Source organism: Ovis aries, chromosome 20 (assembly GCF_016772045.2).
Source record: "Ovis aries strain OAR_USU_Benz2616 breed Rambouillet chromosome 20, ARS-UI_Ramb_v3.0, whole genome shotgun sequence".
Classification (NCBI taxonomy): domain Eukaryota; kingdom Metazoa; phylum Chordata; class Mammalia; order Artiodactyla; family Bovidae; genus Ovis; species Ovis aries.
Window position 1 is genome coordinate 16,459,882 of NC_056073.1, and position 15,164 is coordinate 16,475,045.

The following is a 15,164-nucleotide window of genomic DNA, read 5'->3' on the forward strand; positions in this document are numbered from 1 at the left end:
GCGATGGCGCAGAAACCCCGTTGACAAGGCACTGCTTTTTCATGACGGTGAGTTTCCCTTTGAGTGTATTATAATTTTGTGATAAAAATTTCAAGGAGAAAAAAAAAACACACACAACCTCCTTCCTCTGCCTCTTTCCTTCGGGGAGGGGAAAAGCGAGGGCGGGGGGGCTGGAGATCTATCTCCAGACAGACAGAAAAGAAAGAGGAGCAAATTAAACACCGAGTTGCCAAAACCAGGATATTAGGTTTCAGCCCAGAGAGCTATTGGCTAAGGCTGTGTTTTTTTTTTTGGGGGGGGGGGGGGGTTTGGGGGGGGGGGGTGGGGGGGGGGGGGGGATGTTTAATGGACACGGAGAAAAGGGGAATCGAGTGTTTATGCCTTTCCCAGCGATGCCCGGGCCCCGGGAAGACCAAGTTCAGTGTCGCGGGCGGGGGCGCGGGCGGGCAGGGGGCGGCGGGGCCGGGCTGGGGGCTCCTCGGCGGGGTGGGGGCCCTGGCGCCTTCTTTTTTTTTTTTTTTCTTTTCGCGGATGCAAATTTCTGGAGCGGGGAGAGGGAGAAGCCTGGGAAGGGGGGTGGCGTGGCGGTTGGTGGTGGGGAGGAGAGGGGAGGGAAGCCTTTTAATGACTCATTGATTGAGCCGGTTTAAAATTAGTTGTGTGCGCGAGTGCGAGTGTGTTTTCCGCCCCCCCCGGAGCCGCCGGGAGCCGGGAAGGAGGGAGCGGGGCTCGGCGAGGGGAGGACGGGCGCGGCGGGGCCGCGAGCAGGGGGCAGGGAGGGCCAGGAGTGACGGCGGGCGAGGAAGAAAAATAAGCTTTTCCAATCTCCTCCCCTCGGTTCCCCCCGCCTCGTTTCTTTTCTCTCTCGGAAGCTCTTGGGTGTGAATCGCATTTTCTTTCTTCTAGGCAAAATGGACCCCGCGTCTCAAGAGGGGGAGGGGAGCGGGTGGGAGGGAGGCGGCGGGGACGGGGTTTATTTTTCATCCTGGCTTCCTCCTTCCCGGCGCTTGTGCCGCCGGCTGCGGCGGGGAGAGCTCGGGGCCGGCCGGCCGCTCCGGCTTGGTTCCCGGCGCGCGCGCCTGGGCCGCCCGGCCTGGCCCTTCCCCGGTCGCCTCGCCGCCTGGGTCCGAAGCACCGCCGACGACCCGCGGCCGGGCCCGGACGAGCCCTCGCGCCGCGCGGAGGACCGGCGGCCCAGCCGGGCTCCTCCTGCGGGCCCCGCGCGGCCGCTCCGAAGAGACGAGAGGCTCGGTGGCACTCTCTTTTGGCTGAGAGTGCGCGGGCCCGACGCGGTTCGCGCCCCCCGACCGGCCAGGATGCAGGCTCTTGCGGGGGTTGTGCGGGGCGGGGTGGGGGGGGGGCGGTTGGAAGGCGCTAAGATGGCGCTGGGCCTGGCCCTTAGCCAGTGCTGGTGGCGCAGTTGCTCTGCGGGCGCCATCTTCCCCGGCGGCACGGGCAGCGCCCTTCTTGGACGGTTCGCCGGCCCGAGCGCCGGGAGGTCCGGGACGTGGGGGCCACGCTCCGCGGGCAGAAGTCTGTACGTGGGCCTTGCGTGGAGTAGCCTGGTCCCTCTCGGTGCCCCCAGACCCAAAAGAGTAGGCTGCCGGCTCAGAGCGGGGAGGGGTTGGGGACCGCGGTGTCTTATTCCTTTTACCACTTGCCTTTAAGGGAAAAGAGTCGGGCCTTGCAGCCGAGGGGTCTCTCCCTAAACCCGCATCCCACCCCCAACCCCAGTCAAGATTGGGGATGAAGGCTTCCCCACGTCTTCCTAGGGCTTGAACCTGGAAGACTTCGCTTTCCCTGGCCTGGCTGGGCGCAGATCATGCAGGCTTTCCCTTCGCCCTCTTCCACTTCATTTTGAGAGGAGAGTCAAACCCAGTTGCAGAATTGCAGAAAAAAAAGTCGAGGACAGTGTCTGTCTGCCTTCCAGTATCGTGGTTCTGTATGGGTCCCCTACTAGTTTTCTGGGTTGTGTTTTCACAACCCTGGACAGCCTTTTCTCTGGTTGGCACATTTGTGGGAAGGTAATGGGTTCCAGTGATTTGAAACTTCTCTGGCTTTCATAGTCCCTATTATAAATGGTAGTAAATTACTTAGACCTCTCTCTGATCTGAAAAATTAAACTCGCTTTGAAACACCCCAGAGACTTTTTCCTTTCAAAAAAAAGGGGGGGACTGTTATGGTTCATCTGTTTCTAATCAGTATAAGACTTCTCAGTTCCCCCACTTTTTATTTAAAATGTTTCCTAGAAGCAGTCATAAAAATACTCAGCTGTCTTGTAGTAGCAGTATAACAATGGATGGGTGGGTTTTAACTTTGTTACTGAAAAGATTATTGGGAGGAGGAGTCTGTAAAGCTCTGATCTTTCTAGGCGTCTAGATGGAAAGTAAATAGTTAATTTCTAGTGGATAAAAGTAACATAGTGGCACCATTAGGTATGTCCTTAACTGTGGTGGATGTTTTTAGGCCCTTTAAGACCTACCCTGTGCTGAACACTGTTGTAGGCCAGAAACTGTTTTTTAATTCCTATTTATCATACCAGCCCTGCAGTATTGGTATTTATTCTCTGCTTACCAGGGAAGGAACTAATAATGTTTGCCAAAGTAGTTGAATTGTTCAAAGTCTCAAAGTTTTAAGTGATAGAATTGACAGTGGATCCCAGAAAGCCCTGTACTTCGCTCTATCTAATTTCCAAATCTGAGCATCAGAATCAACTGGTGAGATGTTTTTAAAAGACGGATTTGTAATATCCATTATTTGTTAGGGACAGTTGGGGTTTTTCAAAAGGTCTGATGTATTGGACAGTCTCAGTTCTAAGTTTCTGACTTTCAGTTTCTTGATGCTCGTAACTCCCTCCAAGAATTTTGAAATTCTTGCTCATCTAGGATCGCCTGGATCTAAATACGTAGGACTGTGTGTTATTCCAAGCTCTCCAGGTGACTTCATTGTGACCCAGAGACGTATTCAGAACATCCCTATATTAAACTATGCACTGTGCTGCTGGCTGTCTTTTGAATTGGAGCATGTGCTGCAATTCATGGGGTTGCAAAGAGTCAGACTTGACTGAGCGACAGAACTGAACTGATGAGACTTGAGGTTCATTTTGAGTTTCAGCAAAATTTTATTGCTTGTGTTATTTTTAATTTTTCTCCTCTGCCATTTATCAAAATATTGAAACGGTTTCCTTACGGAAAGAAATCTTAGGTATCCCAAGACTTTTAAATCTTAGTACATTTTAAAATATATATATAGTTTCCTTCTACTGTACTAAGAAGGTATATAACATACTGGCTTCAGGTCTGTCCAGGCCAGCTAGTTTAGTCAAGATAGCTCTGGAACAAAAATAGAATTGAATCTAGGAAATACAGAAGTTAGAAGTGGGGTAGAAGATTTACTGAAATCAAAACCTAGAGATAAATCCTTGAAAGAATGAGTTCTTTTTTGAATTTTAAATTGAAAAGATATTTCTTGCATTTTGGGAAGTAGGATGGGGAACTTATTCTAAACATGAGACTTGGTAGGAACAGAATATGCATTAAAGACACAGAAGGTCAGGAAGAAACACCCAGAGCAGATAATGAATAGCCAGCCAGACCAAAATGAGAGAACCAAGTCAGTGAGGAAATCATTAACTTCTCTGGAGCAAAGATCACATATTTGAGTTATTTTGTGCTTTTCTTTCTTCTGAAATCACTGTCGTGTTTAGTGATTGTTAGGGGAAATGGTTGAAACTTTTGATGCAGGTGTCAGAGTTTGTTATTTTTGCCTGTATCCATGTTCCTCTGTCCTACATTTTGAAAAGCTTTGTAAGGGGCCGCTGTGCATACCTGTGTGCAGGGTATCGGTGTGCAGTCCGTCGTCTAGTGAGTGGGTGGAGTTCTAGTATTTGACTGTCCCATGTGGTTTTTCTCCGCTTGTTTTTCATGGCGTAAATGCCACAGGAATTATTTTCTTTGACTAAAATCCAGTAAAGCTTGAAAGGGGTCGGGGGTAGGGGGGTGGGGGGAGCGGGCGCATGGATCTAAAAATCAGCCTGTTCAGAGGGAAAGAGTAGCTTCTTTATTTTAAAGTAGCCTTCAGTAGAATTCAAGACAGACAAGATCTCTGCCCTCATGAAATTTGTAGTATAGTGTGAAAAACAGGAAATAAGGAAACAATCAAGGAAATTAAAGATTAAGAAAAAACGTATAAGAAGTTAAGCTGGTGGGTCAAATGAGTGTGTTATGGGGAAAAGAGTGTATTGTTTTAGCTAGTGAGAGTCAAGGAGTGTCCCTGTGAAAAGGTGACATTTGAGCGGAGACTTGACACATGAACTTGTGTTAGCCTTGTGGAAAGCTGGGGAGACATTCCTGGCCTGGGAACAAGTGCAAAGCCCTGGAAGGGCAGGGATGTTAGAACAGAAAGAAGCAGGAGGAGAATGCAGTGAAATGGGGTTCGAGAAGTTGTGCAGGGCCTCTGAAGACATACAGGAGCTTGGGGATTTTATTTTATGAAGAGGAGAAGCTATTGTAGGGCTTCAATTAGGGGAGTGATATGATTTTGTTTTTAAACATCACTGGCTGCTCTGGAACAAGAGAGGCAGCAGAGAGGGCAGTTGGGGAACTACTGCAATGGTGAGCTCAAGTTTGATAGTATCTTAGGTGAGTGCAGTGGAGATGGAGCAGAGTAGATGGTCGGTTTCAGAGAGATTTTGGAGGTTGAATCAGGAGTATTTGCTTCATGGGTTGTCTGTGGAGGAAGAGGAGGAGGAATCAAAGGATTCCTTCAGATCCCTGGGTTACGGCTTGGTGGCTGGGGGTGCCAGTTGCTTGTAGAGAAGACTGGGGGTGGGGGCGGGTAACTACTAGAGTTCTATATGGAACCCGTTGGATGTCTCACAAGTGTTTCCAAAACCTAAGTGGAAAGTCAAGCAGGCGGTGAATGTTCAAGTTGAGCTGAGGGTAGTGGACACAAATTTTGAGAGTCACCAGCATAGAGATGGTGTGTCATGGAACTGGTTGAGATCATCTGTGAGCATAGAGGACTTATGATCAAGCCTGAAACTTTCCCGTGAGTGAAGTAGGTGCAAAGGAGACCAAGAAGGCTCAGCACTAAAGCAGGAGAATGATTTTATCTGTTTCAAGAAAAGGGAGTGGCCTGCTGTGCCAAATACTACTGAGAAGTTAAACCCTGAGGAGAGAAAAATTCCACTTGGATTTGGCGGTCTTGACAAGTAGTTTTAGTGGCATGTGGAATGGAGGCCAAATTGGAATGCACTGAGAGAATGAGCCTCTTGCTGAGAGTGAAAGAGGAGAGTGAAAAAGTTGGCTTAAAACTCAACATTCAGAAAACTAAGATCATGGCATCGGGTCTCATCACTTAGTGGCAAATGGATGGGGAAACAATGGAAACAGTGACAGACTATTTTGGGGGCCTCCAAAATCACTGCAGATGGTAGCTGTAGCCATGAAATTAAAAGACGCTTGTTCTTGGAAGAAAAATTGTGACCAATCTACACAGCATATTAAAAAGCAGAGACATTACTTTGCCAACAAAGGTCCGTCTAGTCAAAGCTTGGTTTTATCAGTAGTCATATATGAATGTGAGAGTTGGACTTTATAAAAGCTGAGCGCTGAAGAATTGATGCTTTTGGACTGTGGCGTTGGAGAAGACTCTTGAGAGTCCTTTGGACAGCAAAGAGATCCAACCAGTCCATCCTAAAGGAAATCAGTCCTGAATATTCATAGAAAGGACTGATGCCGAAGCTGAAACTCCCATACTTTAGCCACCTGATATGAAGAACTGACTCATTTGAAGAGACCCTGATGCTGGAAAAGATTGAAGGTGGGAGGAGAAGGGGACAACAGAGGATGAGATGGTTGGATGGCATCATCGACTCAATGGACATGAGTTTGAGTAAACTCCAGGAGTTGGTGATGGACAGGGAGGCTTGGTGTGCTGCAGTCCATGGGATTGCAAAGAGTCAGACACGGCTGAGCAACTGAACTGAACTGAGAGTGGGAGTGAAGCAAATGTGACCCGCTTGTTGGGAAATTTTTGCTGTAAAGCAAGAACAGAAATGGCACAGCAGTGGTTGGGGAGAGAGAGAGGTGGGGTCAAGGAAGCACATTTTTTGAACTGATAGGAAATAGAAGAGCATTTTCAATAAGCTAGTGAGACTGTCTAATAGGGAGAGACTAATGCAGAAGAAAGATAAGACTACCAAAGGAGCAGAATTCTTTCTTTCTCTTCATCTCTCTCCTTTGCTGCGCTTTCAGGATCTTAGTTTCTCAACTAGGAATTGGGCCAGCTAGGCATCCGTGCCAAGGTAGTGAAAGCATCATGGCCCGACCACTGGATCACCAGAATTCCTGCCAAAGGAACAAAATTCAGTAGGAGAAGAGTCAGAATACAAGAAGGTTTGCCTTTGGTGGGAGCAGGATGACTTGCAGTGTAGCAGGAGAGAAGGCAGAGAGGTTTAGGAATTGGAGGTAGAATACGGGGCTTTTTGTTCTCTTGGTTTCTGTTTTCTTAGTGGAGTCTGAGGCAGGGCCAGCACCTTAAAGGAGGAAGGGGTGTGGATGGTGTGAGATTAGGACACCTTGCTTTGGACAGCAGGACAGTGAACTCATTGGGATACTCGATAGGGTGGCTGGGCATTGCTGAATGCCTGGGTGCGCATTGGAGGGTGGGGGTCTGCATTAAGGTAAAACTAATCAGTCCAATTAGTTGTGTGATTTTCTGCCACCAGCTAACCACCACCGTTTATTACAAGCGAAGTAAAAGCAGCCAGGTGATCGGTGCAACCAAGATTGGCATTTTTGCCCCCAGATATGATAGGAGGAGAGATGCCAGGGACTCGAGGGTGGTTGCAAGGGGGTAACAGTGATGAACCAGGATAATGAGGGTGGGGGCCAAGAATTTAACCATGAGAATAACTTTTGGTTAATAAAAAGGGACATAATGGTAGAGAATTTCAGCTAGGGATAATGAAAAAGTTCTGGAGCTGGATAGTGACAATAGTTTTATGGGGTTGGCCCAAAAGCTCGTTTGGTTTTAAGTGAAAAAAAAAAAGACACGTTTTTCATTTTCACTGAGAACTTTATTGAAGAACATTCAGAATGAACTGTTCGGCCAACCCAATGCAATAGTGTGTATGTACTTAAAACCAATAGAGTGTACGCTTAAGTGGTAAATCTTGCATGTTTTACCGCAATTAAATGAATTCAGGAGGTCCCTGGTGGTCCAGTGGTTAAGACTCTGCGCTCTCAATGCTGAAGACCCAGGTTCTATGGAAGAAAGACTTAGAAATCATATCTCAAATTATTGAGAATAAAGAGACAGTAACCCCTCTTATCATGGGCCCAAACGAGTAGGCAAAGCAGTCACCTGTAGACACAGAGCTTCTGGAGGAGGACAGAGAAATCTTAAGCTTCCCTGTTCACTGACTTTTTCTAAGCCTTTAGCATGGCATTTAAAACAAGCTGGGTGCTCAGTAAACATTTGCTGGCTGACTACTTAGACAACCAGGTAGAACAGAATGATGGGAACTAAATAAAAATTGTTTTTTGAGATAGAAGTCAGCAGGGACTTGTACATTCTGATGGCTGTGGGTGAGAGAAAAGTCGGGTTAAAAGGAGAGGGGGAGAACTAAGAGACGGTCATTTTTAAAAATTCAGATAATACCAAGTGGAACTTTGTGGCGCTCTCTTTAACCTCATTTTTTCTCTTCTTTCCTCACACTGCTGTTACTCACTCTGTTCCCCAAATTGCCTGCAGAAAAAGTAACAGTGAAAGAAAAGGAGAGGAGAGCAGGGTAGATGATAGGATTCAGAATAGAGGTCTTTCCTGAGAAGATCGCATGGTCATTTGACAGGGGCAGAGGCAAAAGGTTTTGAGTTTGAGGGGAAGAAATTTGTGAAATGTGTGAGATGTGGGGGAAGATGGAGGAAAGGAGTGGGACTTGGTGGCAGTGAGGCAACGTGAATTAAACAGTGTACCAAATCCACCTGCATGGCACGGTTTTCTCATGATCAGTAGTGTTCTGGAGTGAAAGTGAAAACCACAGTGGGCGCGGGGGTGGTTAAACAAATGTGCAGTGGGGATGTAGACAGAGAAGAAAGGAGGTGCTGACTTTAAAGGAAAGCCCTAGAAGGGAAACTGTGTAAGTGGTCCCTCGCTGAGTGGAAATGGGTCCAGGAGGCCGCTCTGCTGAGGTGGTTGTACACGCGTGGTGCAGCTCAGGAGCGCTCAGAATGGGCAGCGTAACTGGGATGGGAATGTGGAAGAAGAGGTCTTGGGGAGAGGCAGCTAGGGGCTTGATCTTTTCTCCCCCTTACCTCATATGTGCTTCTATCCAGGAAGAGCCTGAAACCTCACTGTACCAGATGTTTAACCCAGGTTCCCCTTCCCTCTACTCCCAATCAACTTTGATTTATGTAGTTGTGATTTAATTATACATTTCTTTTTAATAAAGTTGGAAAATTGAACATTTTCTGTTTTTGTGGGTTCTTTGGCTTATCTTGCGAACACACTAAACATTCATTTTACCTGAAATAAAAATCCTGAATGTGAGGGAATGAGATGTGAAAAGTATTGCCTTTCTATGTGCCCAGTCGCTTCAGTCGTGTTCAACTCTGTGACCCCATGGACTGTAGCCCACCAGGCTCCTCTGCCCATGGGACTCTCCAGGCAAGAATATTGGAGTAGATTGCCATACCCTTCTCCAGGGAATCTTCCCAACCCAGGGATCAAACCCTCTTCTCTTAACATCTCTTGCATTGGCAGGCATGTTCTTTACCACTAGCGCCACCTGGGAAACCCACACGGTGGGCTTTCTAGGAAAGGCGTAGGCTTATTTCAGTTTTCTACTGAAATCCATGGTGCTTCCTAGTATCATTAGAAATTAAACATAGAATTCCAACCTGTGATTGAAACATTTTCATAAGAAAGAAAATGGGGGAAAGGAGAAAGAATGTTGTTAAACCTTAATATTCTTTTAGGCCCTGATGGGTGTTAAGGATTATAAAATTCTAAAGAACTCCCTGTAGATAGGTTTGTCTCCATCTTATAGATAATGAAACTGAGGTTTAGAAATGATAAATTGCTTACCCAAGGTTACATTGCTAAGGGGCAGAGCTGGGGTTTGAATATATACTGCATGTCCATACCTCATACAGTTTGCCATTGCTATTAAAACCATGTCTAAATTTTGTCTACAAATGACTGCGTACAAGTTAAAATATTTTGAGGTCCTAAAATTAAACTTGGATGACCTTTGTTTCAATAGGAGAAATAGGAAAAGGTAGTGTCTTGTTGATAATTAAAAATGGTGACCCAAAAACCCAGAATCTTGTCGTCAGTGGTCAGATTTTAGGTCAGAGCCATTATTCTGCTCCTCCTGCAGACAATTGAGTTTCAATTTGCATAGCATGGTGAATCAAACATAGGGCCCATTTTAGCTCTCTACTTGGGGGCAATCAGAGATTATGAATCATATCTTTCACTAAACAAAAATCCTATTTGGAAGTGAGAACACTCAGAACCTTAATTAAACATGATATGGTGCTGCTCAAGTTGTTCCCTTGCTTGGAATGCTATAGTGTAATCATAGTACAGATATGAGGGAAAGGATTTAAAACGTACAAAGTATGATTCACTCTATAAAGAAACATTCTTTTAAAGAGGCCTTGCTGTAGGTTGAATATAAGACCAGTAAGATAATGCATCAGAGGATTTTTTTCCTTTTCTTTTTGACTCAGTGAGAAAGCTGAGCCCTGATGGGCAACAGTAGTAAAAGATGATGAAACACTCGTACTGTGGATGTTTCAGTTCGCCCCGCCTGACGTATGGCTCTTGAGCATTCAGTGGCTCCCTGTATAGTCTGAGGTAGTACCTGAGTTCTTCATGGAAGGCTAGAAATAACCTGACTTTTCCCTCTCCCTCATTGAGAACCAGCCCTCTCACTACTTACTAGTGGTAAGCTTAATTTGGGGAGATGAAGAATTTCAAAATCTTGTGGTAAGTGTAATATGGGAGAGACTTTAAAAATTTTGTTATGTAGACTATTTCAAACATAACTAAGGAATATTAAGACTGCTATTATATGTATTAAAATCACCTACCTTTAAAAGTTGCTTGCAGTGTATTTCCGATTTTTATTGTATTTTTTTTAAGATAATCCGTTTACTTAGTTTCTTGTTTTTTATTTTAGAATTGGTATTCAACTCTCCTTAGAATAACATTTTACAGTGTTATAACAATATAGGTGGTCTCCTGCATTGCAGACAGATTCTTTACATTCCATGTGTAGGAACTGTTATCCACACAGACAAAATCAGGTTTTTTTCCTCCTGATTCTTGAGAGGAAAGGTTGTTTTGATGGTGTGCTTTTAACTTGGAAGTATTTCTCCTTGTATTTAAAATAAAAATGCTTCTATAATTTAGATTTCTTTTAACTCTGATATTTCCTAGAAATGCAGAGAAATATATTTAGAAATAAAAAGTAAGAATAAACTGACCTATTTGTATTCTGGTTGTTCAGATTTGTGAGACTCTTAGGATTGGAGAGATCCAGAGAGGCCAGCCTCTTTTCTCCAGGTGTGATCACACTTAATGGATGAACATTTTCACCTTGAGATGTTTGGAATTGTTTCTATCCATAAGCCTCGAGATGGCTTGTTTTATCTATTTATTTTAGGTATTCCTTTTCACTTATTGTTTAACAGGTAAACAATAACTGATTTTTTTTTTTTTTTAGTTCACTTCTCCCTTCAGCTACTGCCCTAATTCTTTGCTCACTTGTTTCTCTTTTTTATGTCACATGATTTGCTTAGAATACTTTTCTGTTACAGCATATATTATATAGGTAAAACAATCTGAAAGTAAATTTCCAAAGAGAGTAATCAAAGAAAAATAAAATTTGGGGAGCTATGTTTGAAAAAGTGGTGGGGAGGGCCTTAACTTATCTAGAAATGTAAAATGGACATTGTGCGCCAATGTGAAATGCTTGTGCATACCAGAGAAGATTTCCTTATCTTTTTAATAGATTTTTATGAGTACTAGATTATTACTGTAATTCTTTTTTCATTTGCACTGTTAAAGGTCTAAGCTTAAATTAGCTATATAATCAATTAAGAAATTACCAAAAGTCTTGCAGGGGGTCTGTTTACTTATCTTCCTCACCAATATTTACAAGATGAATTGTGCGTATGCTACAGTCAAGATGACTGAAAAGATAGGGACTTCCCTGATGGTCCAGCGGTTAAGACTCTGCTCCCAGGGCAGGGGACTCGAGTTCAGTCCCTGGTCAGGGAGCCAGATCCCACATGCCACAGCTAAAGATCCGTTGTGCCGCAACCAAGACCTGGCACAGCCAAATAAATCAAATAAATATTTGGACTTCCCTTGTGGTTCGGTGGTTAAGAATCCACCTGCTAATGCAGGGGACGTGGGTTTGATCCCCGGTCCAGGAAGATCCCACATGCCACCAGGCAGCTAAGCCTCTGTGCCTCAGCTGCTGAGCCTGTGCTCTAGAGCCTGTGAGCCACAGTTAGGGAAGGGAGCCACCTCAGTGAGAAGCCTGTGTGTCACAACTAGAGAAATCCTGTGCACAGCAGAGACCTAGGCAGACAAAAATAAAAATAATTTTTAAAAGATGACTGAAAAGATCCTAAAGTTGGCTAAACTGGTTTTTAAAAATATGCATATTGGATATGCAATGCAAGATGAACAATGTAGAGAGAGATGTTACAGGTTTCATGTAAATGAAGACTTCAGTTCTATATACTAAACTGTTTTATAGAACACATTATCATTATAATTTAGATGTTTCCCAGCTAGAACTGATACTAGATCAAAAAATGTGCCATAAAACCTATTTGACATTAACCTTTTAATTTTGTGATATATTACATAAATTCTTGACTCGTTATTTAAAATATGTCCTGTGTTCCAAATTACTATCCATTTAAGGCCTGCGTTTTCTTATTGATTTTCTGTCTGGATGATCTGTCCATTGATGTAAGTAGGGTATTAAAGTCCCCAACTATTATTGTGTTACTGTTGATTTCTCCCTTTATGTTTGTTAGTATTTGCCTCACATATTGAGGTGCTCCTATGTTAGGTGCATATACAATTGTTTTATCTTCTTGGATTGAACCGTTGATCATTATGTAGTGTCTTCTTTGTTGCTTATCACAGTCTTTGTTTTAAAGCCTATTTTGTCTGATATGAGTATTGCTATTCCAGCTTTCTTATGAGTTTTATTTGCGAGGAATCCCTTCTCCCATTCCCTTACTTCAACCTGTAAAGTCTGTGTCTTTTGGTTGATGCATTTAACCCATTTACATTTAAGGTAATTATCAGTACATGTGATCCTATTACCATTTTCTTAACTGTTTTGGGTTTTTTTTTTTTGTATATCTTTTCCTTCTCTTGTGTTTTCTGCAAATTACCTTCCTATCCAAATGTAACCTTAAGCTTGACTCCCAGGAATGTCTTCAGTATATAATATACATGGAGGTGACAAAGCAAGTAATCTACTTTCAGAGCATGACACAGATTTGGCATGTGTATATGCATTATCTGTACATACCTTTAAAATATTTTACACCCTTTTAAGAGTAATCTAAAATATTTGGGGAATTTTCTGGCAGTCCAGAGGTTATGACTCTGTGCTTTCACTGCCAAGGGCCATGGTTCAACCATGGGTCAATCCCTGGCTGGGGAACTAAAATCTCACAAGCCACCTGGTGCAGCCAAAAAATATATATATATATAGATATATATATAAAATATTCTTTTTTTTTCCCTTTGCTTTCCAGGATGTCTCTTTTCTAAATGGAATGTCATGTTTTGAAGGGTTATCACTGTAACTATCTACTGCAGGAGAAGAAGCTACTGTACTGATAATTCATCATCAAGTATTTATTAAATGCTAATTTGGTACAGGGCACTTGGAGGGTATGGGAACACATGATCTAGGTGGGTGGATAATAGATACATGCAGAGAAGAAGGAAATGGCATTCCACTCCAGTATTCTTGCCTGGAGAATCCCCTGGACAGAGGAGCCTGGCAGGCTATATAGTCCATGAGGTTGCAAGAGTCAGACACGACTTAACAACTAAACCACTACCACTACACAGCGGTTTATGCTAAATCCCAAATGCCTGATACAAGTGAGAGCAAAGGAGAGAGAGCCTTTGACTAAAGTGTATGAGCAAGTCCATCCATTCACTTGTTCAGCAAATATTATTGAGCAGCTAATATATTCCAGGTGCCATTCTAGGCTCCAAGGTGCCTCAATGAGCAGGGCTCTCTTGAGAAGACAAACTATAAACCTAGATAAACTTTGTAGTGAGTCATAGAGGATAAAAGAAAAATGTGGTATGCTGGGGGGATGGAAAGAAGTAAGACCTTATCTGAAGGAATGACATTCCAGGCAGAGAGCAGCCAGTGCAGAGGGCCTGAGGCCTGAGGCCTGAGCAGGCCCAGTGAGTTCAAGGCATGGTAAGTCAGCAAGGGCTACAATCAGAAAGCGTTCAGAGATTTGGGGGTAGTGGGAACAGTTATATAGGGTGTTACGGGCATTCACAGTTGAGCACAGAAAAGGATTTGGGTTTTTACAATGGGAAAAATGGGAATGCATTGAATGGTTTTGATTTATGTTTTAAAGGGATTACTCAGGAAGTTGGATGGAGAAGGCAATGGCACCTTACTCCAGTACTCTTGCCTGGAGAATCCCAGGGATGGGGGAGCTTGGTGGGCTGCCGTCTATGGGGTCGCACAGAGTTGGACATGACTGAAGTGATTTAGCAGCATCAGGAAGTTGGAATGAGAATAGATTGTAGCAGGTAAAAGAGGGAAAGCAGAGAGGCCAGGCGAGAGGTTATGACAGCTCAGACTAGGGAGGTGGCAGTGGAGGCGGAGTGTGGTTGGATTCTGGATCTCTTTGAAAGTATAGCTGATGAGATTTCTTGATAGATGGGATATGGGGCATGAGTGAATGAGCAGTGAAAGATTACATGTACAAAATGGCGTTTGAACTGGAGCCTAAGAAATTCATTGACCAGGAGAAGATGGCAAAGCAGAGGAATTTAGGTGGGAAAGAAAGAAACTGAGAAGTGTATGGAAACGATGAGACAGTGGGGGAACTTATTTAGATGAAGAGAGAAGTTTCTAGAAGAGGAGAGAAAGAAAAGGAAGGAAGGCTAGGGTATGGGTGGGGGGACACTGGAGTAACAATTTGTGAGATACACTCAGTGCAAGGCCAGTGTTTGAATTTTTCTTTATGTATAAAAAAATAAAAATCTGTCAAGCAAGGCAGTTATTTAAGAAAGAAGCATTGTAGTTATTAATAGCTTTGGAACCAGACAGATGTGTGTTCCAATCCTGGCTCTTTTCCTTCCTTTCTGTGCTGACTCCAGTAAATTATGTAACCTCTCTGGGGGCCTGTGCCGTTGTTTCTCCCTCTGGATTGAGGATTTACTTTGCAGAGGAAATTCACGAGAATTAATTGTGAGATCATGCATACAAAGGGTTAACAGTGCCTCACCCATTTGGAGCTTAGCTATCCTGCTTTTTAAAATTGCTGTTAAAAAAAAATAATAACGTTAAAGCAGCGTTTAATTAGACTAGTCTGCTAACAGTGAATCAATGAATGAATGGCTCCTTTAGAAAATTACTTTTTATCTTAAGTGAATAATCCCTGTTAGCCAGTATTGCCTTCCAAGACCTAGACATTGCCCCTTGAAATTCCTGTTAGTTTTCTACTAGCATACTTTTATCAGAACAGCAGGGCATGTTTTCCTCCCAAACATTTAGAGATCAAATATAACAAATTCCCCTCTTGACATTTTTCAGCTCAGTTTATTATAGAAAAGACTGCGAAATTTAGTAGTAAAAACCTGACGTTACTTTAAAATCCACCTTCCAAAACTCAGTGTCCTGCAGAACACTGGTCTGCAGAATGCAGGTTTAAAAAATGCTGGGAAAGTTACAAAAAAAGGCATATGGTATTAGTTCAGGCTGCCATAGCAAAATACAGTTAACCCTTGAACAAAGTGGGCTTGAACTGCATGGGTCCACTTATGTGTGAAATTTTTTTTCCCTGAATACATACTGCATTACTCATGATCCACAGGTGACTGAATCTACGGATGCAGAGGAGCTATCTATGTAGGGG

The 15,164-nt window shown here is 43.6% G+C and overlaps 1 protein-coding gene across 9 annotated transcripts in view; it reads left to right on the forward strand.

Annotated features, from left to right (window-relative positions):
* BICRAL (BICRA like chromatin remodeling complex associated protein) overlaps window positions 1-15,164 on the forward strand; it is a 77,697-nt gene continuing 62,533 nt past the window's right edge. For 6 of the 9 annotated variants that reach the window (XM_060403189.1, XM_060403191.1, XM_060403193.1 and 3 more), the window contains exon 1: window positions 1-47. The gene's annotated coding sequence lies outside the window, so the exon portion shown is untranslated. The other 3 variants (XM_060403190.1, XM_060403192.1, XM_060403194.1) reach the window with 1 other exon arrangement.